Source organism: Vicugna pacos, chromosome 1 (genome assembly GCF_048564905.1).
Source record: "Vicugna pacos chromosome 1, VicPac4, whole genome shotgun sequence".
Lineage (NCBI taxonomy): Eukaryota > Metazoa > Chordata > Mammalia > Artiodactyla > Camelidae > Vicugna > Vicugna pacos.
In genome coordinates this window covers 39,018,145-39,044,866 of record NC_132987.1, presented here as the reverse complement: position 1 = coordinate 39,044,866, position 26,722 = coordinate 39,018,145, and the positions used below count along the sequence as shown (strand labels likewise).

Here is a 26,722-nt window from a genome sequence, read left to right as displayed (position 1 = left end):
TCAGCACCTACTATATTCTAGGCTTTGAACTAGATCCTGGGGATATAATGGAAAAAAAGTAGTTCATGACCTCAAAAAGTTTAAAATGTAGCATGAAAAATGGCCAATGAACAATTAAATTAAGGATGATCCATACCAAAAAAGAGAAATATAATGTGCTGTGAGAGTGTATAAGCATAATTTGTCATTTATGCCATTATGGGAAAAGTAATGCTTAAGCTGTGACTAAAAGATGATCAATACATGTTAGTCTGACAAAGCTGGAGTTTATACAGTGCCACGGAGACAAAAAGGAGGAGAAAAAGAGGAAAGTAGGTGGGATCTCTCAGAGAAAATAAATTTCAGTTTCTCAGTCAACAGTTTTAAGAAAGACATGAAGAATGAGTACAGATTTCCAAATTTCCTAGCAATCTACAGGCACACACAGCTGCACCTGTTTTTGATATGTTGGAAAGAACAGAGGAGGAGAGGTAGAGAACCAGTTTTCATGGCACTGCTTGATATTAGAACATAGGCATTTGTGCACTTGTGCACCATGCAGTGAGAGTAAGATGGATCACAGTCTATGTTCTTCAGTAATGCTTAAAATTATTGGTGGACTGTAATTTTAAAGATTTAGTAACTAGATTTAAACTCCTTTACAGTCTGGTACAATATATGCATTTAAAACCCTGACAGTAAATAAAGGACTTATTTTTGAACTTTCTAAGCCCCAACTTCAATGATACTTTTTTATTCTTGCAAAAAGAGAGACTATTCAAATAACTCTGAAGAAGATACAATAATTTCTATGAATTGAGGAATATGCATCATCTTACATAGATAATTTTCTTAATAACAGCTCTTAAAACTAAGTGCCTAACCTATACAGCTTCTTAAGTGATCTCCATGGTTTTTTTGACCTTTTAATAGACAAATTTTAAGGGAAAAGATCATCTTGGTCAGTTCTTATAAGTCAAAAGGAAATCTAAAGGCTATTTTGAAGAATTGGAAAAGGCCAAAACACTTAAAATCTTGCAACATTGTGGGTTTGTTTTTTTTTTAACACTACAGAACCTGCCTTAAGATGGCAGTTTCAGAATGAAGTCATTTTATGTTACTAAGTGGCAAGTTGCTTTTTAAAATTTTAAATAACTGCTCCTGCATTAGAGTGTTAGAGATTTGAGAGGACTAACTAACACAACCATCAGTGGTATGTGCATGAAATATGGGCGTTATAGTCAGTAGAGAAGAATTTTCAGCTGATGAACTGAAAGAAAAAAAATCTATAGTCAATTTATGTGACATTCCTTTGGTAAACCATCTTTCACTGGTCAAATAAATGCCTAAAATATTAAATGACAGTTTTTTTTGTGTTAAAAATAGGAAATATGCATATAAAGTTATAAAGAGAATATATTTTTGTTTGACAATGCTTTGTGAAACTTGTATTTTTGAAGTAAGAGTTGTTTCATAAAATTCAATAATAATTATATAAGTATTTTCAAAGTCTAGAAATGAGACGGAAGTGTAGCCACTTGACCATATTTTCCTGAAAAGTAATTATTCTCTCATTATAGGAGAATATGTCTATTGTTAGCAGGATAGATACTGATGAAGAAAATGGACAGCCAACTATTCTGCTGGATCAGTGTTTATTTAATCCACTGATCAAAGAGAACGATACAGTTAGGAGAGAGGAAACTTCAAACTTAATCTTCATTTTGTAAATATTCTAAATGCAGTTTCTTGAAGGTATTTAAATAATTTCATTCAAAGGGTGTGTGTGTGAACATACATATTAACTTACATGACTTGATATGTGATCTATAAATGCATGTTGGATAGAATATTCTCTACTATTTTTACACTTCACCAAAGGAAAAAGTATTTTCAGATGAAAAATAGATGACGGGTAGAAAAATAGATTCAGATGAAAAATATTTAATTGAAAAGGAAAGACATATGAAGTTAATTCACACTGTTTAATTTTGATTTTTTTATACTTATGAATTTTAGACTATATTTTTCTTTGTAAGAATGAGGTTAATTAATACATTCACATTTAACTCATGGTTATTAAGTTAATCTAAATAATAACTTAATCATTTCTGTTGTCCATCTGTAATTCAGGTGTACAGCTGATCCAGTAGATACATAGAAAAGGACAGCTGTCAAAAGTATAAACTAGAAAATAGCACTTTTCCAGGACATTTAAATTCATCAACTATGTGATGCATTGTTGTACTTTTCTGTTAGTTTTTCATTGTTTATTTTATACTACAGTTCTAGGATAAATCAGTTATGTCCTGCAATGTAGATAAATTGACCAAAGATCAGTAACATCAAAATAAATTTAAAAATCAAAAATGTGTACATTGATAATTTTTGTATGATTGCATTATTGTCATGTGATACAAAATTATTATTTCTCATATGGTTTTAGTGGAAATGTTCTTTATAGTTTTAAAGTTAAAGCTTAGGGACAATGTCAAAAGTAAAATATATCTTACTCAGGATTAGTAATAAAGATAATTTGGAGCAGGGCGCATACTAAGAGTGGAAGAGAGCATACAAAGTCTATGTAATATGCCAGAATATTAGAGCATATGGAGAAAGAAGGTTGTTTTAGTTCAGGCTACTGTAACATAATACCACAGACTGGGTGGTTTAAACAAAAAACGTTCTCACAGTTCTAGAGGCTGGGAAGTCCAAGGTTAAGGTGATGGCAGATTCAGTTTATGGTAAGAGAGTGCTTTCATCTGGGTTTGTAGATGGATACCTTATTGCTGTACCCTTCCATAATGGGGACATGAGGGTGGAACAACAGACAGAGAGACAGAGATAGAGATATCTCCTATCTCTTTCTTATTTTATAAGGGCATTAATCCCATCATGAAAATTGCACCCTCAAGACCTAATCTAACCTGAAGTAGCTGCCAAAGGCACTACCTCCACAAATCATCACATTTGGGATTAAGCCTTAAACATACGAATTTGGATTTGGGGGGGACACAAACATTCAGTCCATAGTGACAATCAATGAGAATTTCCCACTGTTTTGAAGGAACAAGGTGATCAAGGAATATTTATAAGCATTGATAGATAATACTCAATTTTTTATAGTTCACTTTTCTGCACTGTACATTTCCTCTCTGTACACAACTTTGTAGTAAACCCTGTTCCATACACATGCCTTGTAAATTCCCCATTACCACCATCACCCAGTGGAAATCAAAAAAAGGGCACATCTGAATTGATGTGGAGCAAAGAGAGTAACAGTATAGGAAAAAATCTGGGTAATAATTTCATTGAGGCCAAGGGTTAAAATCCAGGATGACCAAGTGAAAAAAACCATGTGTTTTCTTGAAAATTCCAGAAATTACGGAATGACTTGAAAATTCCAGAAGTCGTGGAAATTTCTACAGGTCATTGAATAAAAGACAAATTAAATTTAGCTAATATTTGTCTCAAAGTATCAAGCTAATTAATATTGATCTCATAATATTTAGTTTATATTGATGTCATGGTTGAATTTTATAAACAAACTATGTTATAGCAACTTATAAGCTACCTTAACAGTAACTTGCTTTTTAAATAACTCTTAATACTTTTTTAGGTTATGAAAATTGAATTACTTATTGTGGATAACAGTATGCTTTGGGCACTTTTTGTTTGTTTTTTAACAATTGGTCTAACATCGTAAGAGGCTTTTAACCCTTAGCCTAAATTCTTATTTGCTTAAACCTATTTAAGACTATTTTAGATGGGGAATTTGAGGCAAGCTTTGTGGTAGAGATAAGAAATATTTGTGAGAATTTGGTTGCAAAAGACTAATTAAATTTTGTAGGCAAACAGGGAGATGGTACTTGCAGAAATCTGAATAGCTACTCAGATGTACCCTCAAAGAGTCATATTGCCTTCATGAATTCATTATAGTGACAGTTTTGATCCCAGACTTGTAGTTTCATAAATTCTTTCTTGTTAGAGTCTCTGAGAGTCTTGGAGGACGCTGATTTATACTAACAAAACTGACAAAAGACTGAAAATATACAGGTCGTATAATATATTGCATATTTTTTAACTAAATTATAAATATGGGGCCTAAGAAATTCGTTCTTTGACTATGCTTGAGTAGGATGTTTTCTGAGCAGGTTACTTTACAGAAAAGGAAATTATCATTAAGTCCCTTGGCGAGAAAGGCCTTAGAATAAAAAATTAATTACTTGATTTAATTTTATACTTGATCTCTGACAGTAGGATGTATCCATCTCTAAAATAGAGGTAAAAGTAATCTTCAAATCTTTCTGGTAGATCTCTTTTCCCTAGATGCGATCAGAAAAGATATTGGTTCACTGAAGCTACTTTTCTACTTCATCTCTTGGCATCAGAGTGGTTTTATCAAAAACGTTTGTGGGAAGACATAGAAAACAAACTTATGTTTACCAGGATTAGGGGGTATAAATTGGGAGTTCAAGTTTTGCAGATACTAACTAATATATATAAAATAGATAATGAACAACTTCATACTGTATAACAAAGGGAACTATATTTAGTATCTTGTAGTAACTTACAGTGAAAAAGAATATGAAAACAAATATATGTATATTCATGTATGACTGAAGCATTATGCTATACACCAGAAATTGACACATTGTAAGTTGACTATACTTAAAATAAATAAATATATATACACACACACATACAGAAAAAATGTTTGTGGGAGAAGTGAAAAAAGAAGGGACAAGGTTTTGTGCTAGCTGTCAGTCTGTAACCCTGGGGGGAGGGAGCTGCACCAGGTAGATTCATATCAATATAGCATAGATTAAATAGAGAAGTATGCTGGCATCACAGAGTTAGTCAATGGTGAAAAGGCATGAATTAACCCTCCTGGACCTCTTTTATTTCACATTGTAGCATGGAAGTTATGCATATGTTCCCCAAGCCCCAGGGAATGAATGATAGTGGAGCTGAGATCTGGCACCATGCTGGGGAGTCAGTGTGGCAGAGGGTGAGGTGCCAGACTGCAGAGGCTTGCTGGGGGACTAGCAGCCCCATAGCTTCCGTGGAGAATAGAGCTGAAAGGTAAAGGCAGCTTTGCCTGTCTCACACTTGAGAGTTCAACAGGAGATGCCAACAAGCAATGTGGGAACCTGAGCAAGGCACAGATGTGAAAACCAGAGGGCAAAGTGGGAAATGATCCTTTTTATGTGGGTCCCAAGTAGTCCCTACTCTTTGTACTGTAGTTTCATGCATACCCTGAGTAAACTAAATGTCCCTTTAGAGAGCGAAAAACGATTTCAGAAAAAATGGATTTTTACCTCAGAGATAGCTAAAATAGGCTATTTAAATTAGAAAAGATTGACACACTACTGTATTTTATCTAATGTAAGAAACCACAGTTTGTAAGATGCAATCTAAATTTACAGCTGTTAATTTGTAGAAAAAAAACTTTAAAATTGAGGAAAAGACTATTAATAAATATACTTAGAATTCCCTGTCACCCTCTATCTAAAAGAACATTATTCCTGGCTCTCTTACCTGGACTAAATTAAATTTAAATGGGACCTCTCACCGCTTACAATAAGGATCTGTGTATGCGTACGTGTCTATTCAACCAGGGGTATTTCAGCAGTGTAAACAATTAACCTGAATTAAGAAGTATTTTACAGTTTTCTTCCTCTTCCATATATATTTTCTGAAATCCCCTACTTCCCTTATGTCGTATGTATCTTCAGTCACAGACTACAGTGAAATTCTATTATCCAGTTTTTTCTAAGTGCGTGGAAAAGTGGCTCTGTCAACACTGCTGGGGGTTGGGATATATCCATTAAGTATATTTTGATTAACATCAGAGCATTTGCTAAGATAGTTGTTTGGATTTATGATATAATTATCAGTGTGAATCTAGTATTGAAATTATGTCAGGAAACACAGTCACTTCTTTATGAAGCTTCTCTTTGAGATATAAATATATAAAAGTAACAGGAGGGTTTCGTGGTTCTGTGAGGTTGAACTGCTAATTAACATCATTTCCAATTAATTCCTGTTTTCTTTGCTGTCTTTCTCATATTTGGATTTGAATTCATTGATTCATTTTTCTTTTATACTTGCAGTAGCCACAAGTATGCCGGATCCTCTGAGGTTATTCTATTTTGTTCAGTTTAGGGACTCCATTTTGCAAATTTTTGAAAATTTGAGTTTTCCCCTCATCATAGAAATACGCCTTTCTATACAGTTGTAAATATTTCCATATTTTTTTCGAGTGACTGAGTTGTTCTGTTTGCTATACATTTAAATCAGTGATGTATGTGTGTGTGTGTGTGTGTGTGTGTGTGTTTTGACTGTCCACTAGAAAGACATTTTCAAAATTTGTGGAAATGTTTTTATTTCTCAGAATAGTTGTGAGTTCTTCTTATATTCAGTAACCAGGGAACAAGGATGCTAAATGTCTTAGTATGCATTAAAGCTGTCTTACATAGGTAAGCACCATGTCACAGGGCTTTCAAGTGGCCTACAAGACGTTGTGTGGGTGATAAACCTGTCTATAACTTATCTGAACCCAAGACTTAACTCTTTCATATATGAATGAAAAATATCTGTAGATAACTTCAGATATACCAATCTTCTTTTCAGGATATAAGTATTGAGGGAAAATTATATGACGTTGTTTATCATGGTTCTTTTGAAATTTTACCAAGATTTTTCCACTGGAGTTGCCAGCACAACATATCTGTATTCATCTACATCTGTTAGTATTGTAGACTCATGCCTGTGTATTTATGTACTGAAATAGATATTTTATTATAAAGGAGCTTTTTTTTAGGCATTTATATTTATTAATAAAATTTCTATTTATTCATAGGATAGTCAGTTATTGCTCCAATAATGCTGCATTAAAAATCAGCCCACAAACTGAGTAGTATACAATTATCTTCACTAATTTCTTGCTTTCCTATTGACTGATTGGATAGTCAGGGTTTTGAATGACTTAGGGTAGATTTGTCTACAGTCAAAAAAGTTGAGTTCAGGTCTTCTACAACAGTCTCCCATCCTCCTTTGACCAGAAACAACCTGAGACATGTTCTTCTTTTTGTCTAAATGCAGGGACATAGAACATATAGCCCAAATGAATGCACACAATTCAAGTTTGTGTTCATATGGCATCTGCTTACATCAGTTGTCCAAAGCAATTTTTATGGCCAAACCAAAAATCAAAAAGTGGGAAAAATGTGAATTTACATCACACAAACCCATCTCAAAAATGTTTACATCACATTTATATATGATAGTCAAAAGCAGGAAACTACCCATATGTCTTTCAGCAGGTAAGTGGAATAACAAATAGTGTCATATCCATGCACTGGAATAATACTCAGCAAATAAAAGGGACAAACTATTTATATATTAAATTCTTTGGGTAAATATCAAAGGCATTATGTGAATTATAGAAGCCTGTCTCAAAATTTCTGTATTCTATGATTCCATATATATTTTGACATTTTTAAAAGACAAAACTCCAGTAATAGAAAACAGATCAGTAGTTACCAGGGATTGAGTATGGTGATGGCTGCAACTCTTAACAGAATTTGCAGGAATTTAGGGGAGACAATGGAACTTTTTGTATCATTTGTTGTGGTAGTTAAACAAATCTATATGTGTTAAACTTCATAGAACTGGTGGCAAACAGTCATGAAAATGGTTGCCACTGACCTCAGCTCCCAGGAATCACACCCTTGTGTAATCAGTCCTCTTTCCTTGAATGGGAAATGGTCTAGTAAGTTACTTCTAATCAATAGAATACAGCAAATATGTGGGATGTTGCTTTCATGACTAGGTTTTATAAGATTGAGACTCTGTCTTGATAGTATGCTCTCTCTCTTGCTGAATTTGAAGCAAGCTGACATGTTGGTGAAGTCCATCCAGCAATAAAATGAAGTTAGTCTTCAGGAAATAGCCGGCTAGGAACTAAGGTCCTCAGTGCAGGAACTAACAGTCCTCTGTTCCTTCAGGAACAGAAATTCTGCCAGCAACCACATAAGCTTAAAAGTAGATCTTTCCCCAGTTAAGTCTTCAGATAAGTCCCTAGCACTGGCCAACATCTTGATTGCAGCCTTGTGAGACCTTGAAAAGGGATACAACTAAATTAGATTCTTAACCCTCAGAAACTGTCAAATGATAAATGTGTGTAATTTTTAAGCCACAAAGTGTGTGGTAATTTGTTACACAGTAATAGAAAATTACAGAGAACCATTCACCAAAAGAAAAAATCAGTTCTATTATATGATACCTTAAAAAAGTAAAACCTAAAATATAAGGCATGACATAATTTTATGTAGGTATTTCAGTACATTTTTATTATGCTAAAATATATATAACATAAAATTTGTCATTTAACCATTTTAATTGTATAATTCAATGGCATAATTACATTCACAATATTGCACACTAATCCTACAATCTATTTCCACAAGTTTTTCATTGCTCCACACAGAATCTCTGTAACGAGTAAGTAATAATTCCTTTTTCCTCCCTCTTCCCATCTCCTGGCAACTGCTAATCTACTTTCTGTTTCTATTAATTTATGTATTCCAGGTATTTTGTGTAAGTGGGATCACAATATTTGTCCTTCATGTTTGACTTATTTCACTTAGCATTACATTTTTAAGGTTCATCCATGTTGTGCCTATATTGGAGTTTCATTCTTTTTTATGGCTAAATAATACTACATTGTATGTATATACCACATTTTGTTTATCCACTCAATTGTTAATGGACATTTGGGTTACTTTCATCTTTTGGTTATTTTGAATAATGCTGCATGAACATTGAATTACAAAGTGTCTGTTTGAGTCCTGCTGGAATTATTTCAGTTATATAGAGAGAATGGTAATTGCTGGGGCAAACGGTAATTCTGTGGAGAGCTTTTTGAAGAACTGCCAAACTGTTTTCCAAGTGGCTACAATACTTTTCATTTCCACTAGCAATGCACAAGGGCTCCAGTTTCCTCACATTTTTGCCAACACATGTTATTTACATTTTAAAATGTATAGCTATCCCAATGAATGCGAAATGGTGTTTCACTGTGGTTTTGATTTGCATTTCTCTAACGGCTAATGATGTTGACGATCTGTTCATGTGCTGATTGGCTATTTGTAGGTCATCTTTGGAGAAATGTCTATTTAAGTGTGTTGCTCACACTTTATTTGAAATCTATGTTTTTTCTTGTGTTTCTCATTCTTCTGGGGTAGCATTTAAAAATCCATTGCAAATCCAAGGTCATGAAGATTAACCCCTTTGTTTTTCTCTAAAAGTGTAATGGTTTTAGCTCTTAATTTTATGTCATCGATCCATTTTGAGTTAATTTTTGTAAATAGTGTCAGGTCCAACTTCATTCTTTTGCATGAGACTATCCAATTGTTGTTCCAGCACCATCTGTTGAAGAGACTATTGTTTCCCTATTGAATGGATTAGGCACCCATGTCAAAAATCAATTAGCCATAGAGATATGGGTTTACTTCTGAACTCTCAATACATTTCAGTCAATCTATATGTCTCTCCTAAGTCAATATCACATTGTTTCAATTACTGTAGTTTTGTATTAAGTTTTGAATTCAGGGAGTGTGAATCACCAAAAATTTCCTCTTTTCAGGGTTATTTCAGTTATTTGGGGGTCCCTTGAAATTCCATATAAATTTGAGTATACATTTCTACAAAAGATAATGTTTGAATTTTGAAAAGGATGGGTCAAATCTGTAAGTCACTTTGGATAGTATTGACGTCATCCAGTCCATGAACAATATTCAGTCATCCAGTCCATGAACATGGAATATCTTTCCACTTATTTAGATCTTCAGTGTATTTTTAAGTTTTGTTGTCTGCAGTGTTTCAGTGTACAGGTCTTTACTTCTTCGGTTAAGTTTGTTCCTAGGTTCTTTATTCTCTTAGATGCTATTGTAAGTGAAATTGCTTTCTTAATGTACTTTTTGGATTATTCAGTGCTGGTGAATAGAAACACGTCTAACATGTCTGTGTTGATCATGTATCCTGAAAATTGCTGAATTCATTTAATAATTCTGGTAGTTCTTGTGCGTTCTTTAAGATTTTCTACATATGGGACCATAACATGTGAAAGTGAGTTATCAAAGTCTAGAACTATTATTGTAAAACTGTCTGTTTCATTCTTCAATTCTGTAAATGTTTGTTTCATATACTTGGGACTCTGTAGATTGGTTGCATATCATCATATCTTCTTAATGAGTTAAACTTTTTATTACTATATAATGTCTTTCTCTTGAAACAATTTTTGTCTTAAAGTCTAATATTAACACACTCAGCTATCTTTTGGTAACTTTGCATGGAATATCTTTTCTCATTTTTTTCACTTTCAGGCTGTTTATATCTTTGATCTAAACTGAGTCTCTTGTAGAAAACATATAGTTGTCTCTTATTTTTCTAATCCATTCTTCCAATCTTTGACTTTTGACTGGACAATTTAAATAATTTACACTTAAAGTAATTACTGATGAGGAGGGATTTGTCTGCCACTTTACTATTTGTTTCTGTATGCTTTATACATTTTTATCCTTCATTCCCTGTATTACTGCTTGCTTCTGTGTTTAGTTAACTTATATTGTGAATCATTTTAATTCCCATCTCATTTCCTTTCATGTATATTCTTTAGGTGTTTTGTTGATTATTATCATGGAGGTCATATTTAACATACTAAATTTGTAACAGTCTAATTTGGTGTATACAAACTTAATTACAGTCACATGTAACACTCTGCTCCTCTGCAGCCTCATCATCCTCATCTTATTGTTGTCACTAATTAAATTTTATAGATTTCATGCCCAAATAACATTGACTTTTATTTATATTTTATGTATTTGCTTTTTTAAATCATGTTGGGAATAAAATGAAATTAAAAACCAAAATGATAATAATAATGGCTTTTATATTTGATCATGCATTTACCTTTACCAGAGATCTTTATTTCTTTATATAGCTTCAAGTGACTGTCCAGTGTCATTTTATTTCAACTAGAAGGATTTCGTTCAGAGTTCTTATCAGGTGGAAATGAACTGCCTCAGCTTTTGTTTATCTGGGAATGTTAATTTATCCTTAATTTATGAAGGGCATTTTGCCAGATATAGAATTATTGGGTGAATTTTTTTTCTGTAAGTACCTTAAATATGTCATCCTATAGCATTCTGGCCTCCATGATTTCTGATAAGAAATTGGCTCTTAATTTTTTTATACATTCTTTTAAGATTCTCACTTTGTTATGGCTTTTAACGATTTGATTTTAATTTCTCTCGGTATGGATCTCTGACTTTATCCTACTTGGAGTTCACTGATAATCTTATATTTGTACATTTATATATTTCATCAAATGTGGGACATGTTTGGTAGATATTTCTTCAAATATTTTTGTGTCTTTTTCTCTGTTTTTCTTCTGGGGCCTCCATAATTTTTATGTTGATCTGCTTATTGGTGTCCTAGCAGCTTTTTCTCTCGGGCCTTAGTTTGTCTAGTTTTTATCTTAATCCTAAAAATCTGTGGGTTGTAAGTTTGCCTGCCAGCCTTTACTAAGCAATGCCTGCCACTGATGGCCTGAATTCTAAATTGGACAAAACAAAGTTGAGCACCTTGCATTAGTCCGTCAGGTAGCTTTCAGACAGGTTAGTACAGACATTTACAGTAATTTATAAGATTTGTTATGCTCCCTTCAAAACCAGAGATCAGGGTTCCCTACTGGGAACACACTCTGTAGCCACTTCAAGACTTGCTACCACACTGGGAATCAGAGGGAGCAAGTGGAAGTGAAAATATCCACAACTTCCCTGCTCTCTTCAAGTTGCTTTTTTTTTGATTCAGTGTTTTCTGGGTTGCTATAAATCTCTGACTGATTTCCAGAGTCCTAATAAGGTTGGTTCTGACAGATTCTGCCTTTAAAAAAAGTATTTCTGTGGAAAAATGAGAGTTTGGAGCTGCTTACGTTATCATTTTTCTGATGTCATTATGCAGCATTTATTCTGTTATTTTTCAGAGCAGAATAGCAGTGTCATGTGTAATGATTCCTTTACTAGGGGATATTATTTTGGCAATTTTGTGGCAAGAAGTGGAAGCTAATATATTTGACCTTTAATACTGTCTTCCTTTTTGTCATGCTGACACTCAAATTCCTTACATTTCCTGCCATGTCATATAAAACAATAACTTTTTTTCAGATAGCACAAAATACCACTTTATAATTCACATACTTATTGTAAACTTTCAATACATCTGTGTATATGGTTGCTGTAACATTTGTCATTAGGTTTTACTCAGAAACAATCGACAAATACATACCTATTTTATGCAAAGTACTACCAATGGTGTCCCGATAAATATAGAAGATAATTTTGAATATGTTATTTAAAACTTTTGAGAAGACTGCATATGTTAAGATCAGCTATATCTTTTTTTAAGGAAATGTTCATTGCATAATAAAGTATTTTTATTTAATTCAAATATTTCTGCACATCTATCTTATTGAAAATAAGCTTTATTTTTAATCTTATTTTTGAACCAACAAGAAAGGGAATATGGTGAGTTCTTTGACTGAAAAGAACTCAGTTCTTCACAGCATCAGTCTAAAAGTATCAAAGGGGCAGGTGTTGGAGCATGATTTCAATAGGAAAAATAAAAATAGAGCCTAAGCCTTTGTGACAGATGTCAAGCATGCTGACAACTGTTAAAAGAAAAATCATTTTCCCGATCCTGTGCAAGGAGACAGCTTGTAAGATTAAAGATGTATCTCTTTATCTATGTTTTTGGCTGATCATTTCTACTGAATAGGGTATGAAAGGTACTTCAGATGGAGAAAAGGTCTCTAGGAATTTTCATCACCTACCACATAAAGGGTATAATGAAAAGTCAGAAAGTAAAGAAATATTAAAAAAAAAGGAATAAAACCTTAAGAATAAAACCTAAGCTGAGCAAAATTTTCTGTACAGTTTTAAGCCCAAATATTAGTATGATAAATTCTTTCTGGTTTAAAAATTCTTAAAATTCTCCAATAGTGAAAACATAAACCAAATAGTGAATAATATATAATAAATGCTTAGTAAATACTTGGGTAGTGGCTTGTCTTTTTATTAATGATTTTTTTTTAATTTAACAGTGCATCTTAGTAATGTTTTCATTATACTCATAGAGCTACACAAATTTGCATAGTATTCCATTGTATGGATTAATCAAAGCTTATTTATCTCTATTCCTACTGGTGGGCATTAAGTATTTATATGTTGTTTTTGGTGTTGCAAATGCTACTGCCCTGGACATTTTTATATTATGTTTCCTTGAACTTGTTGAGTATTTCCCTTAATGTAAATGCTGACAAGTAGAAATACTGAGCTACTAGAAATACACATTTTAAATTTTAATTTAAATTTACCTCATCTTGTATACATTTTGCAATGTATCTCTTTTTTATTATTATTACTGTTACTAACTTGGACACTTACCTGCTCTCCTAAAATCCTATATCTATTTTTTTTTTAAACAGATTTTTTTTTTAAGATAAGGAGTTAGAAAATCAGTAAAGGCTGTTCATTCCCAACCCTTCTTTGTCTCATATTTCCTCCTACATACATTCTGTAGCTCAGGAAGAAGAATATACTAATTACACCTTGAACATCTTCTGTAACTTTTCCACTCTCTACACACATGCATCATATATTTTGTCTAGCTTCATTTTGAGGTTTCTAGCTTATCTGAAGGTGCCTCAGTCCCACCTCCTGTCCTCAGATTTCTGTCTTCCAAGTATGCAAATCTTGACTTCCTAAATGTCAACATACTGCTTTGTATATGATCGATATATTTTGATGAATTGTAGTTTAATAAATATGTATTAAGCCAAAGGTATCTTTAAAACTGAGAGTATTTAGCTGGATTAGTTTTCATCAATTTTGCTGATTAATGAATCTGGAGGTATTTAAAGATGAAAGACCAAGTTCATTTAGCATCTTGGCTATGTTGAAAACACTTTAGATACTGAAATTAATTATTTTTATGAATAATTTGTAGAAAAAGGTATTATTCAATTTCAAAACTATGACAGTCAATAGGTATTTTTAATGACCAACTTTTCTTTTTATAATTTAAATCCACTACTTCCTGTCTGAATGTCAGTGAAGACTTGGGAAAGCCACCTACTGTTGCACATGTGCCGTATCGGAGAAATGCCAAGTGCCCCCACCACTGTGGTTCTCCATTCAGTTCCTTTAAATGGAAGTTAGCCTTTGTGAGTTACATATTGCTATGCTCAAATTCAGCTATTAAGTTTGCTTTGAATTTGGGTGTAGTGACCACTGTTGGGTTTAAATTTATTGTAAATGAAAAAACACATTAATGAAATACTTATTTCGTGTTTGTTTGACCATCTATTTAGGGGGCACAGACATTTATTTATTCATTAACAATGGCAACAGTCATTTGTGCTCTCTTACAACACCTGAAGAACAGATTATATGTTTATTGAAGGAGAACCATGTTATACTTGGATTTTAAATGGTCTATTTATCCTGTTTTGGAAAAAGACTCTCTTATTCATGCACTGAGTCTTTAGTATCTTTGTAGCTATGTAGTTTATGCAATACCAAACAGTGCCTTATAATCCTTAGATATGTGTTATAAGCTGAATTGAGTCCCTCCTCAAACTCATATATTTAATATGGAATCCCCAGCACCTCAGAATGTGACTGTATTTGGAGATGGGTTTTTTTTTTTTTAAGAGTAAGTTAAAATGAGGTTATTAAAGCGGGCCCTAATCCAATATGCCTGGTGTAAAGACCAAGCGAGAAGACAGCCATCTACAAGTCAAAGAGAGGGGCCTCAAAAGAAATCAAACCTTTAGGTCAGACTCCAGCCTCTAAAATTGTAAGAAAATAAATTTCAGTTGTTTAAGCCACCTAGTCTGTGGTGTTTGTCATGGCAACCCAAGCAAACTAATACAGTATATAACTGAAAACTGTGACATAAAGCTTATGACCAACAGTATGGTATAGGGAAAGAATATGAACTGAATGGTATAGGGAAGGAGTAATTTTATACTGAATGCACTTTTAATATATAATATATCTTTATCCTATGATACTCAAATCACTCTGTTAAGTACTATAATTAACATATACAAAACTTGTTAGAATGTGACAAAATTTTGCAAAAGAAAAATTTAAATATATTAATGAACAATATGCCATACTACAATTGATTTGTTCATAAATAATGCAAAGTCAGATATTAGCCATTCATATTATGACCTGTCTGAATCTGATACTCATTCATACAAGATGAAACATACATGAAAACTAGGCAAAAATAAATGATGATAATATAGTGGGAGAAAATACATACTGCATTTTCCTATAGATCCTTTTCTGCCTATTTAGTCTTAATTTTAACTCTTATATTATCTCCTTATTAAAAATCTCTGTCCCTCTCTTTCCTCTAAACAACTGGCCATATATCAATTCACAGACAAAACTGAAGAAAGTAAGAGAGAATTTAAACTGTCCAGTGACTACAAAGTATTTGCTTCTGTATGCACATGTTTCTTTTCCACTTCAGTTTCTATGAATGAACTATGTCTGCTTCTAAGAAAACTTTTCTGTCTGCTGCAACCTGTCTAGTCTCTTCAACATGGCACTGACATATTGTAGCAAGTTTCTCTTTTACTTCTGTAACATCAGTTTTCTTCTGTACGGGATCATTCCCATCAGAGCACAGACATGCTGTAACTTCTCATCTTCAAAACACTCTGTTAATCCTAATTTCCCTCCACATATTTCTCCTAAATATCTACATAGAGCTTTTCCACACACAGACCTTCCCCTCAGTTGGCTCCCACTACCTCTTGCACTCATTATTACTAAGCTTTTATGCCCAATAAGTCAACAACTCATTTTTGTATAGACTATCCACGTTTATTCCGTAAACAAACATTTATTCAGCATTCATTACATAGAAGAAAACATTGTGGACAATGAGGATACAGCATTGAATTAAACAGACCAAGCTTCTGTCCTCCATGAGATGGATAGTAGTTTTTTTGTTATTACAAATAGAAAATAGATAGCAGGAAAAATGAGGGCTGTTGAACCTGCTACTCAAGGTATATTCTGTGGACCTGTAGTATTGACATCCCCTCAGAGCTCGTGAGAAATGCAGAATTGTCAGTCCCTGTGCCAGTCCTACAGAATCAGAATGTGTGATTTGCGAAGATCCCCAGGTGATACAAATATTCATCAAACTTTAAGGAGCACTGGAAAAGTCTTAACAGAAGACACCTACTGGGAAAATGTATAATAGACCTCTTTAATAATTTAAAGGTCAGTGTTTATCAATTATTTTAATCCATGGTTCTTTCAGTGCTATCTTTGCCTAGTGTTATTTCTGTAGTTTACAGTATAAATTCCTCTATTAGTCAAGATTTCACCTAGCTGCAAGAAACAGAAAACCCAGCACCATAGATGTAAAAAGTTATTGCTATCCTTTCAACCGCTCAGTGGCATTCCTACTGATATTTCTATGATTATCTTAAATATTCAGCAAAGTTGCAAGATGGCTTTTGCCTTTAAGCTAGAAAAGACAGAATGGATATACCAGACATGGCTTTGCTTTAATCAAAAAATGAAGAATTTTTCCCCAAAGCACCTCCATCCCAAAACTTACCTGCTTATTTATTATGTTCTAAAACTGAGTAATTTGGCCCCAACTAGCTGCAAGGGAGACTGGGAAAGTGCGAATTTGGCTCTCTAGGTAATATGGAGGAAAGTGGTAAAAGACAGGATTAGAAATATCTTTAGAAAAGCAGCGGTGTCTACCACAATAGCATAGACATATCCGCTGTGTTTTCAAACTTTAATTAGATAATAATCATAATTATCTTCTGCTACAGCCACCCCCACCATGTCTAGTATCTTCATGCTCCTTTGGGAACACCATTGTCGATTCTTGCTTAGTAGAGAATCTCAAGAGATCCCAAATGGATCCAGTGGTTTAGATATTTCCTGAGAGTTATGTCATATGCTAGGGACACAGATTCCACTTAAACAATACGTTCTTCATATTTAAATGAAAAAGAAGAAAATGTTTTGTGATAGGCAGACTCTCCCTTCCTGTCTTTGAAGAAGCTTGCTGACATGTTTTGAGGTACCTAGAAAGAGATCCACCTGGTGGAGGAATGAGAGAAGCTTCCAGCTGATAGCCAGAAGAAAGTGAGGCCCTCATTCTGACAGCCCACAAGGCCAGCGCTGGCCCTGCGGCCTTGCTGAACACGCAGCCATGCTGCACCTGGGCTCCTGACCTGCAGAAGCAGTGAGGAAGGAAATAAATGTGGGTTGTTTAAAGCTGTATGTTTCTGCTCGTTTTTTTACATATCAATAGAAAACTAACACAGATATGGAATATTTTAAAACTATACTTTGATGTATTTAATTTGCCCATGAATAATCCCTGGTAAGCCATTTTGTGAAAATGTATTTGTCTATTATGTCAAAAATAGACCACATTATTACCAAATAGCATTCTCAGAACTCAGTAGAGCTTTTCCCACCCTGGATGTAACTTTGTTACTATTAGTCTCTAGAAGTGATTGCTTTAAAAAGGATCTCCAGATTGGGACACTGTATGTGTTTATGTGCATGTGGAAGGCATTTTCCAAATAAAGCAGCTTTCAAAAGCATGTCACATTGTTCCTTATTTGGATATAATCATCCTAGTGATATACATTTTCATTCAAACCTAAAATTAATAGAGATTTGGAAATGTGGACTATATGCCTGGTAGTTTAAAAAGTAAGTTTAAAAAATTGTAAATGGCCATCATGCCACATGGTGCAGGGAAAGTGAACATTTGGTAGATGCTTTTTACCTCCAGTAGTTGTTTCACTAAATTTGTGTTTATAGCAGATGACTCTATTTTGAATGTTGTCTTATTACTTTCAATTAATAAGCCATTACAGTGAACTTGTCAATTTTATTTTTGTCCCACCTAGGAGAGAGTTAATTCTGCTGTATAAACATTCAGACCATCTAAATTGCAAAGCTTGCTCAAATGTTTTTTAAGTCACCTATTCTGACTAATTAAGTCCTTGACACCATCACTGTTTACATTTATCAAGCAGAAAATGGAAAGAAATCTTTTCAAACAAAGTACTTTTGTGGCCTCAGGGAAATGTGAACCATAAAGACAATGAGAATACAAATCAACAAAATGAATGCTCAGATTGTTATATTGTGTCTGTTTTAAAAACAGCTATTCCAGAAAGAAAAAAGAAACTAATTCTTATATATGGAATATAACTTAGAAAATTACTTCTAGCTTTCCACAGCCTCATTATTTTGTGTAAATTATTTTGTGGCAGGAATTCATTATGTACAATTATGCTAAACATCAGTAAAAATACATTGTTGAGCACTGAATTAGTAAAATTTGGATTATTCACCATTTAGTGTCATCTCTTTTATTTCCAACACTAAGTTAGTCATTCTCACCAAAGCTTAAAATGCAATTCTTCTTTTCTTGGCATTATCCTCATTTAAAACTGTGTTCCCAAATATTTCTCATAAACAGCCCTCAAAACCGTTTGGCTTTCTCTCCTTTAATCTACTTATCTCACTGAAAAAGCTTCTCTGAGAGCACCGGCCATGACTATCATAATGTGACTTGTGTTTCTAAACTAACAAAGTGAATGCCCAGCAAATACTTGTTGGATGGCAGAACTATCTCAGACCAGTAGGACTGTAAGGCTAAATTAGCATTTGCATCGTAAATCTTAATTCATGAATTATTAAATTGGTCCTTGACTCAGTTATTCTACAGGTCTTAAATTTAGCTTCCCAAGAAAGCTTAACAACCTTATGTATCATTGTATAGTTAACATGCAACATTTTTACTTGTGCATTTTGAAATTCATACCTATTTCGAGCAAGCATAGAAGCACACTATAGGCATGAGATAAGAGGTCTGATCTATGAACAGCTATGGTAGGGTGGAGGGGAGTAGTCTGTAGATCACATAAAAGAATTCATACACCTACTAATTTCAGTTTGCTTTTTGCTATCACCATGTTTATCAATTCTAAACAATGTCAATGATAAAATTTTCTTCCCCAGTATGGTGGACCACCCCCACAACTATGCCTTGGCAAATTACTAAAGAAGAAATCCATAAAGAAGAATGTTGCATAGTTCATTTGTAGAATCTTATTTGCCTCATATTCCTGAAGGGAAGTGTGAACTTGTCAATAAGGAATATAAGTTCATAAACTGAAGTCATGAGCGGTTTTAATTAGGAGATTATAACAAGGCAAAAAGTTTAATAACTGAGAGTATATAATAAACAGCAATTTTGTAATGTAGTTGTTTTCAAATTCAAAAAGAAAGAAAAAGTGCAACTTTTATATAGCATATGCAATCTAACAGCTTGAGACTATTATTGGAAGCATGTAACGGAAACCCAGTAGGCTTGTTCATAGTTTTCTAGTTTATTATTTGTTTTTAACTATTATGTTTTATTCAGTGGTTAGTGGGTGGGTGCTTTTTGTGATTTGAAAACTTTCATTAAAAAATGACATAAATACCAAGGTACAAATAGTAAGCACTACTAAAGTTGTACACTACTAGTTTTAGAAGACATTGAGCGGCAAGTGGGCTATATTTTATATCAATTTAGTATTTTTCTGTGTATGTTTTATAGTTTAAACTGTGATTGTTTTCGTTTTTCATACGTAGACTCATAGAACTTGGCTCATGCTCAACCTCAACAAAAGGCTGTATGACGTTTCCACACGTACATGTCTGTCTCCTCACTTGGCCATAAATAAGTTGCCAGAACATCTGTGTCCCTCCTGGGGGCTAGCACAGTGCAATGCATATGTTGAATAAATATTGTAAAAGATTGTAAAAAAAAAAAGTAACACATGCTCATAGGAAAGGCAGAAAATAGGATAATAAAAATGAAGAAAATGGAAATCACAAAAATCTCTGACCAGAAGAAAATACCATTTTTATACATGTCAGTACTTATTCTTTAGACTTGTTATATTTATACTTATGTTATAAAAGGATTCAGGGTATGGATACTTTCCACCAATTATGTTTTAAAACTTAACATTACTAGTTTCCGCTATTCCATAAGAAATCAAATTCGACAATAATCACATTCAACACCTGTATGTTCTATTGTAAATATGAATTTAAGCATTAAGCATCTCATTAGAATATTATTTTGCTATTATAAACAATATTCTACAATAATTATATTTATAGACAAATTGCGATGCTCATTTTTATTGATTGTTTCATATTAATTCCTGTAGGTGGTTTTTCATAGCAGAGGGTATGTAGGGGCTACTTTATATGTGAAGGTTTATGGTCCCCTCCCACATACAGGCACCTGATTCCCATGAGCTTTCCAAGGGACTGTGAAAATACTTGAGTCAAAAAGGAAATTTTGAGTTAGTTTAAAAATGTTTAAATAAAGTGACAAAAGCAAAATTAATAAATTGCCTTAAAAGTAACACTATTAATTTAACAAAATGACCATATTTAATATTGCTAAAATTCTACCTTGTAGACATACTTGATTGCTGAAATTTTTTTACTTCAAAAGAAATTTTAAGTAGGCATTATATTTGCACTCCACACAGGCAAACCATTTTATAAGTAACATTTTAATATTATTCAAATATTCACAGCAAAAATATTATCATTAAACATGGTTGTAATTTAATGTATTTGATATACTGTTGCATATATTTGATGTGGAATGGGATATCCAAAAGTAAGATTAACTATGGTCTATGAAGTCTTTAGAGTGGCCCTGGAATGTAGATTTTTAAGAGGATGATATGTATTGTTAACAGAAGGTTTTACAAATTTGTAAATATTTCAAGAAACTTGACACACAAATTGATTGAATGAATTTCAGTGCTGCATTAGATTCAAACCCTTCTTCAGTTTCCTGATGGAAATTCTGAAGTTGACCTACATGCCAGAGAACAATACCTTTTTAAGATATTTTACCATTGATAATGAAGCAACACATTCTGCTTCAGAGATATAATGATAGTTATCCATTTAAAATAGTAACAGTTCACCGCACAGATTTATTTAAGTGGGATTTAAAAAATCGTGCAATTTCAAATAGCAAAGAGAATAAAAACATAACAGGGATGGGGAAGGACAATTTAATTTGTCAGAATGTGAGTCCTCATACCAACTTTGTTTTTCTTTGTGATGAGAACTCTTAGGGTTTCCTCTCTTAGCAACTTTCATATATAACGCACAGCAGTGTTAATCACACTGATCATGTTATACAGTCCATCCCTAGTACTTATTTATCTTGTGACTGGAAGCTTGTACCTTTGATGACCTTCACCCAACTCCTCCTGCCCCAACCCACCACCTCTGGTAACCGCAGATCTCATCTCTTTTTCTATGAGGTTTTTTTGTGTGTGTGTATTTTTGAAGTATAAGTTACCTACAACTTTGTGAGTTCCTATTATACAACATAGTGATTTGATATTTCTGTACATTTCAAAATGACCACCATGATAATAAGTCTGGTTACCATTGTCACCATACAAAGATGTTACATAATTATAGACTATATTCCCCATGCTGTTCATTTCATACTCATAACTTGTTTATTTTGCAGCTGAAAGTTTGTGCCTCTTAATCTTTTCCACCTGTTTGTCTCCTCACCTGTTTATCTTTCCTCATACCAGTTTTCAAGGAGAGAGTATTGTCCTTGATTCAGCATAGTGTATTAGTGATTAGCATAATTGTAACACCATCTTACAATTAACTGGTTAATTTCTCTTACATTTAATTTCTCTGAACTATTTTCTTTCCTTTTCTATCAAGGGCAGATCTGAGAAGATCTGAAAGAGAGATCACGCCAGGAGCAGAGATACCAATCACTATCCAGGAGCAAGATGGGGGATGAACGAGGCAAGGGGACCTACAAGAAGTACAACAAACACACCTACTGCAGGTGTGGTGAGAATAGTCTAAAGAGCACATGCCAGTTTGCTTTAAATCAACCAGTGACTTTGCTGAACACTTAAAGTGAAATTTAAATTCTTTTCCCTGGCCTTGACATTGTCTCTAATATTAACCTGAACTACTTTTGTGCTCATGACATTCCAGCCACCCTGTCTGTCTTATGCATCTTGTCTTTATAGTATAGATAACCTGCAATTCTATCCCTCGTCTTCTCTACACAATGAACACCTTCCTATCATCTTTTCCAAGAGCCATTTCCTAAAAAACCCTTAATCTTTATATGTCCATTACTTTATCCCACTGTGTCCAATACAGGCTTCTCTGAAAACATCTAGGTCAGGGTTACTCAACCCTGGCACTATTGACATTTTGGACCAGATAAACCTTGTTTGGGAGGACTGTCTTGTGCATCGTAAGACGGTTAGCACTATCCCTGGCCTCTACTCTTCAGCATGCCAGTAGCATCCCACCAAGTTTTGGCAAACAAAAGTGTCTCCAGATATTGCTAACCGCCCCCCAGTGACAAAATTATGCCTGGTTGAAATCACTGATTTTGATCTATTGTGCTCCCTTGTGCAGAGACTTGTCATCCCCTATTATGGTATCTGCCCCTGAGAGTAAACATCACTGTGTCTGACTTATCTCAGTATCCCCCACACTTATCCCAGGACCAGACTCTAAGAAAACACTTGAGTGAAGTATTTATTATATAAAATGAACATATCTTTAAATCCTATTGGCTGTTGAAGGCTCACAATTAAATTCCTCCCCAGAAAGAGCCCTGACCAAAGGACACCCAAGATTATGCCCTTTTCCTGGGAGCAGCTTCCGTCTGTTGAAGTTGATATACAAAGGCTAAGCCCCTGTGGCTCATTTCAGGTCATGTCCCAGCTCCTAAATTTGCAGGACTGGCTGACACCTCTGTTTTCCTTCCAACCTTACAGATGTTGTTTTCAATTGTACTCCCTAATAAACTACCTTGCTATATCTGTAGCGACCTAATCTGTACAGAAGGTAGCCCCTTTGAAAACTTAAAAAGTCAGATGCTTTTTTGTCCTCCTAAGCATGAAGATAATAATGAAAGGAAACACTAAAAAAAATGCCACTGATTGTCATATCAATAGAGAGATATAAAATACCCTTCTTAGGAAAAAAACATATTTTATTGAATGTAGGGTATTAGAATTTTCAACGTAAAGGAGAAATTATTAGTGATCAGAAGGAAAAGACATTTTCCTCTGTTTACACAGTATGTCACAGTGGTTCCTTAATTGCTTTAGAGCACAATATTTACTATGTTAGCATGAACTGCTTTTTTTTTCAGTTAATTAGTAATAAGAACATTTCAGTCTGAAGAAAGAAAAGGAAAGGAAAGAAGAAAAGGAAAGGAAAGAAAAAAAGGAAAGGGAAAAAATTCCCCAGCCAGAATTCTTAAGCTTGGCCACAATTTAACACAGTAAGATATTTAAAGAAATAAAACGAATTCTGTTTCCTCAAGTATTATTTATATTCATACAACAAACTCTGTTTCATATATTAGTCATGATCACAAGTTGGTCTCAGTGTTGTTTCTAACATAAAATCCAATTCCTATATTATCTTTATTTCTTTTCCTAATTTTAGAATCATTTTCCTGGCAGTTTTGACATTTACAGTTTTACACTGCTTATTTTTAAATTTTAAAAAATATCTTCCTGGGATGAAAAAAACACTCAATATCCTCCAATGCTAAACAAGAGAGTTAACATTTTTTAAAATATTATAGCAATTGTAAAGCAAGAAAAAATACGATGTTGCAAATCATCAAATATAGTGGAGCTTTGTTGTTGAACGTTTCAATGACGAACGATTGAATAGATGCACATCTACTGTGGGTCAAAGAGTACATTACTAAAATTAAATATGAAAAAGTGGGTAAGGCATGACCAATAGGATAGGAAATTAGACATATTTGTTGGTGTCATCGTTATGTAAGGGATTTTATGATTATTTTTATGGTTTGATCTTCAACTATTTGATTTTGTTCCTATATCACTTCTGCACAGTTATTGCAGTAAGAAAGTGATTCATTTTCAGACACAGTGAGTTCCAGTTCTCCTAATTATCATCAAGGAAGTCAAAACAAAGGAGAAATAGATTATAGAGAAAATTTGGTGGTAAATTTGGTGGCAAAACCCTTGTGCAAGTTTTGAAACTATATTTATATAGACAAGCCTTTATTTCTCTTTAAATTTGGGATTTCGGTGAGTTATCCAGGAAGGGGAAGAACAAGACAACCGGCCCTGCCTGCCTACGGCTGCAGCACCTGTGGCTGCTGCGGGCCGGCTGTACTGCGCCATTCTATGTGAGGGGCTTCGGCATCCACAAATTTCAGTATCCGCTGGGGCCCTGGAACCGATCTCCCGCAGGTACCAAGAGATGACTCTAGAAGTAAAGGTATTTAGGCTTCTTGGAGAGAATTGAGCACTTAGTCCTTCTCTTTCATCCCAAGAGTAATGTTTTATATTAACCCTGGCCTTGAATCTCTAAACAGTCCCCCACCCCCACCCCCAACACACACACTTGCTGCTGGGTGTAGTCGCAGTTCATTACATTTTCATCACTGTGAAAACATTCCAAATAGACTCAGATTCTTTTTTCTCCATTAGAATATAGATATCTCCTTGTCTCTCACTCTAACACAGTCCCTCTTCTCCTCCCTCTCCCACTCTTTTCTGTCTCCCACACCTGTCCTCTCTTGGTGTCTCTCTCCCTACTTCCTGCCTCTTCCTCACTTGCTCTCACACTCACACCCTCCCAGGCTCACACACACTCCCTGGCACTCACTCACTCTCACGTCCTTACCTGTTCTCTCGGCTCTCCCGCACCTTCTGTTTCTTGTTTACACCCCCAGCTTCTCATTCTGTCAGAATTCCTGTCCTGCTCTCACGCTAGCACTCTCTTAACCTCTCTCTCTCCATCCTCTCTGGGTCTCTCTCTTTCAGTGTTTCTTACTCCTCAGCCTTTCCAAGACTTCTTCACATTCAGTCTTTCGCTCTTAAATCCTCTCTTGGGGTCTTGCTTTCACTCTCACGCCCTCTCTTCTCTCTTTCCTTCACACTCTCAGTCTTCTCTCTTTCTTTACCAAGAAGGTGTGACCTTGGTTCAGGTAACGTGCTGATGTACTGAAGCAACACTACTGCCCCTTCAGACATGAGTCTCTGCTTCATTACAGTAGCCTGTGAATTTTACAAGAACACAACAAGCCTGTTTTATATGTCACAAGCTTGTGATATAATAAAACAACATCTGAAGAAGAAAAGTACAGGCTCAAGAAAGCTCACATTGTGTATGAAATCGATAAACAGCAAGGTCCCACTGTATAGCACAGGGAACCATATTCAATACCTTGTCATAGCCTACAGTGGAAAAGAATTTGAAACTGAGCCACTAAGCTGTACACCAGAAATTAACAGCATTGCAAACCAACTATATTTCAAAAAAAAATTTTATAAGAAAATGAAAGCTCACATTGGAATGCTGATAGTAGAAAGCTACAAGTTTGTGGTCTTCCCAACATAGACAAGTTTCTTTTAAGAAAAATATTTTCTTCAAGAAAAATTGAAGCTGAAAGAAAACTCATTTTTTTTCAATCTGATAGCTGTTCTGTCCTTATAAACTCTGAGTGCTTTCACTATCTCTTATTGTTAAAAAGGTCTGCAGAACACCTGCTGCATTTCCAGAACTTGCCAAGTTTTGCTCAGTGTCGATGTTAAGTACCTGGTGGGTTGGGAAGGCATGGCAGGGCTTAGCATCCCTCTGGCAAAAGATATGTAACCAGGACAACCCGTTCCTAGGGTAGCTGAAAATGACTCTTGCTTCAGAGTGTGTGAATAACCATACCTTTAGCTGAAACTGCATAATAATAAATCCTTTTGATACAATTATTACAGTATGAAACTCCTGTGCCCATGAACCACTCCACACATTACACTCATAATTTAAACAAGGTCAGTTCGAGAGCTAACAGAGACCTCATCAGAAATTTTCAAGAACAAAGAAACTTGAGAGGGGCATGGTTAATTTTGTTCGGAAGAACTCCGTGTGAATTAAAGAAAGCATAACAGAAGTTTTCTTACATTTGAGAGACTGCATATCACCAGCAGCTAGCTGCCTTGGGTTGTACTAAAAGGTGGAGGTCAAAAATGCCCCATGTCCCTTGTCCCATGTCCCCTGAGGCTGAGTGTTACTCTTCAGAAGTTATTTACATGTCAAAGAAAGATTGCCATTTCTTTTTACCAAATGACAGCCAAACTTAACTTACTTTTCTTCTTCAAACCTCATCAACTTAGGTCTGGACAATACTCTTTCCCTCCCAAAATTGATGAGAAACTCACTTTCCTCTAAATCTTTGGATTGATCATTTACCTAAAGTTTCTTCTCTTTTCTATTGTTTATCTCACCTAGCTGTAGATGTAGGAATGTCTTTTTTCTTTTCTTTCTTTTTTTTTTTTCTGATAAATTTGAGTATCAAAATTTTATTACTTTCCTTCAGGATCTTTCTTTTCATTTTTGTTCTTATTAACCCCAATCTCCTTTTTAAATAATATTTTTTAACTAAGAAATCTAAGAAAGTTAACAGAATTGTATAAGTGTTTTCAGTAGTCTCTAAAGATCTGGAAAGAAGTTCAGGACCTTTCTTGTTC

At 34.3% G+C, this 26,722-nt stretch overlaps 1 long non-coding RNA gene across 2 annotated transcripts in view; it reads left to right on the top strand.

The window, feature by feature from the left end:
• The window catches only part of LOC140696364 (uncharacterized), a 172,742-nt gene extending 149,718 nt beyond the window's left edge, over positions 1-23,024 (top strand). For both annotated transcript variants that reach the window (XR_012072607.1, XR_012072593.1), the window contains one exon: positions 21,897-23,024. This is a non-coding gene — a long non-coding RNA (uncharacterized lncRNA). The remainder of the gene's footprint in view (positions 1-21,896) is intronic.
• The last annotated feature ends 3,698 nt before the right edge of the window (positions 23,025-26,722 follow it).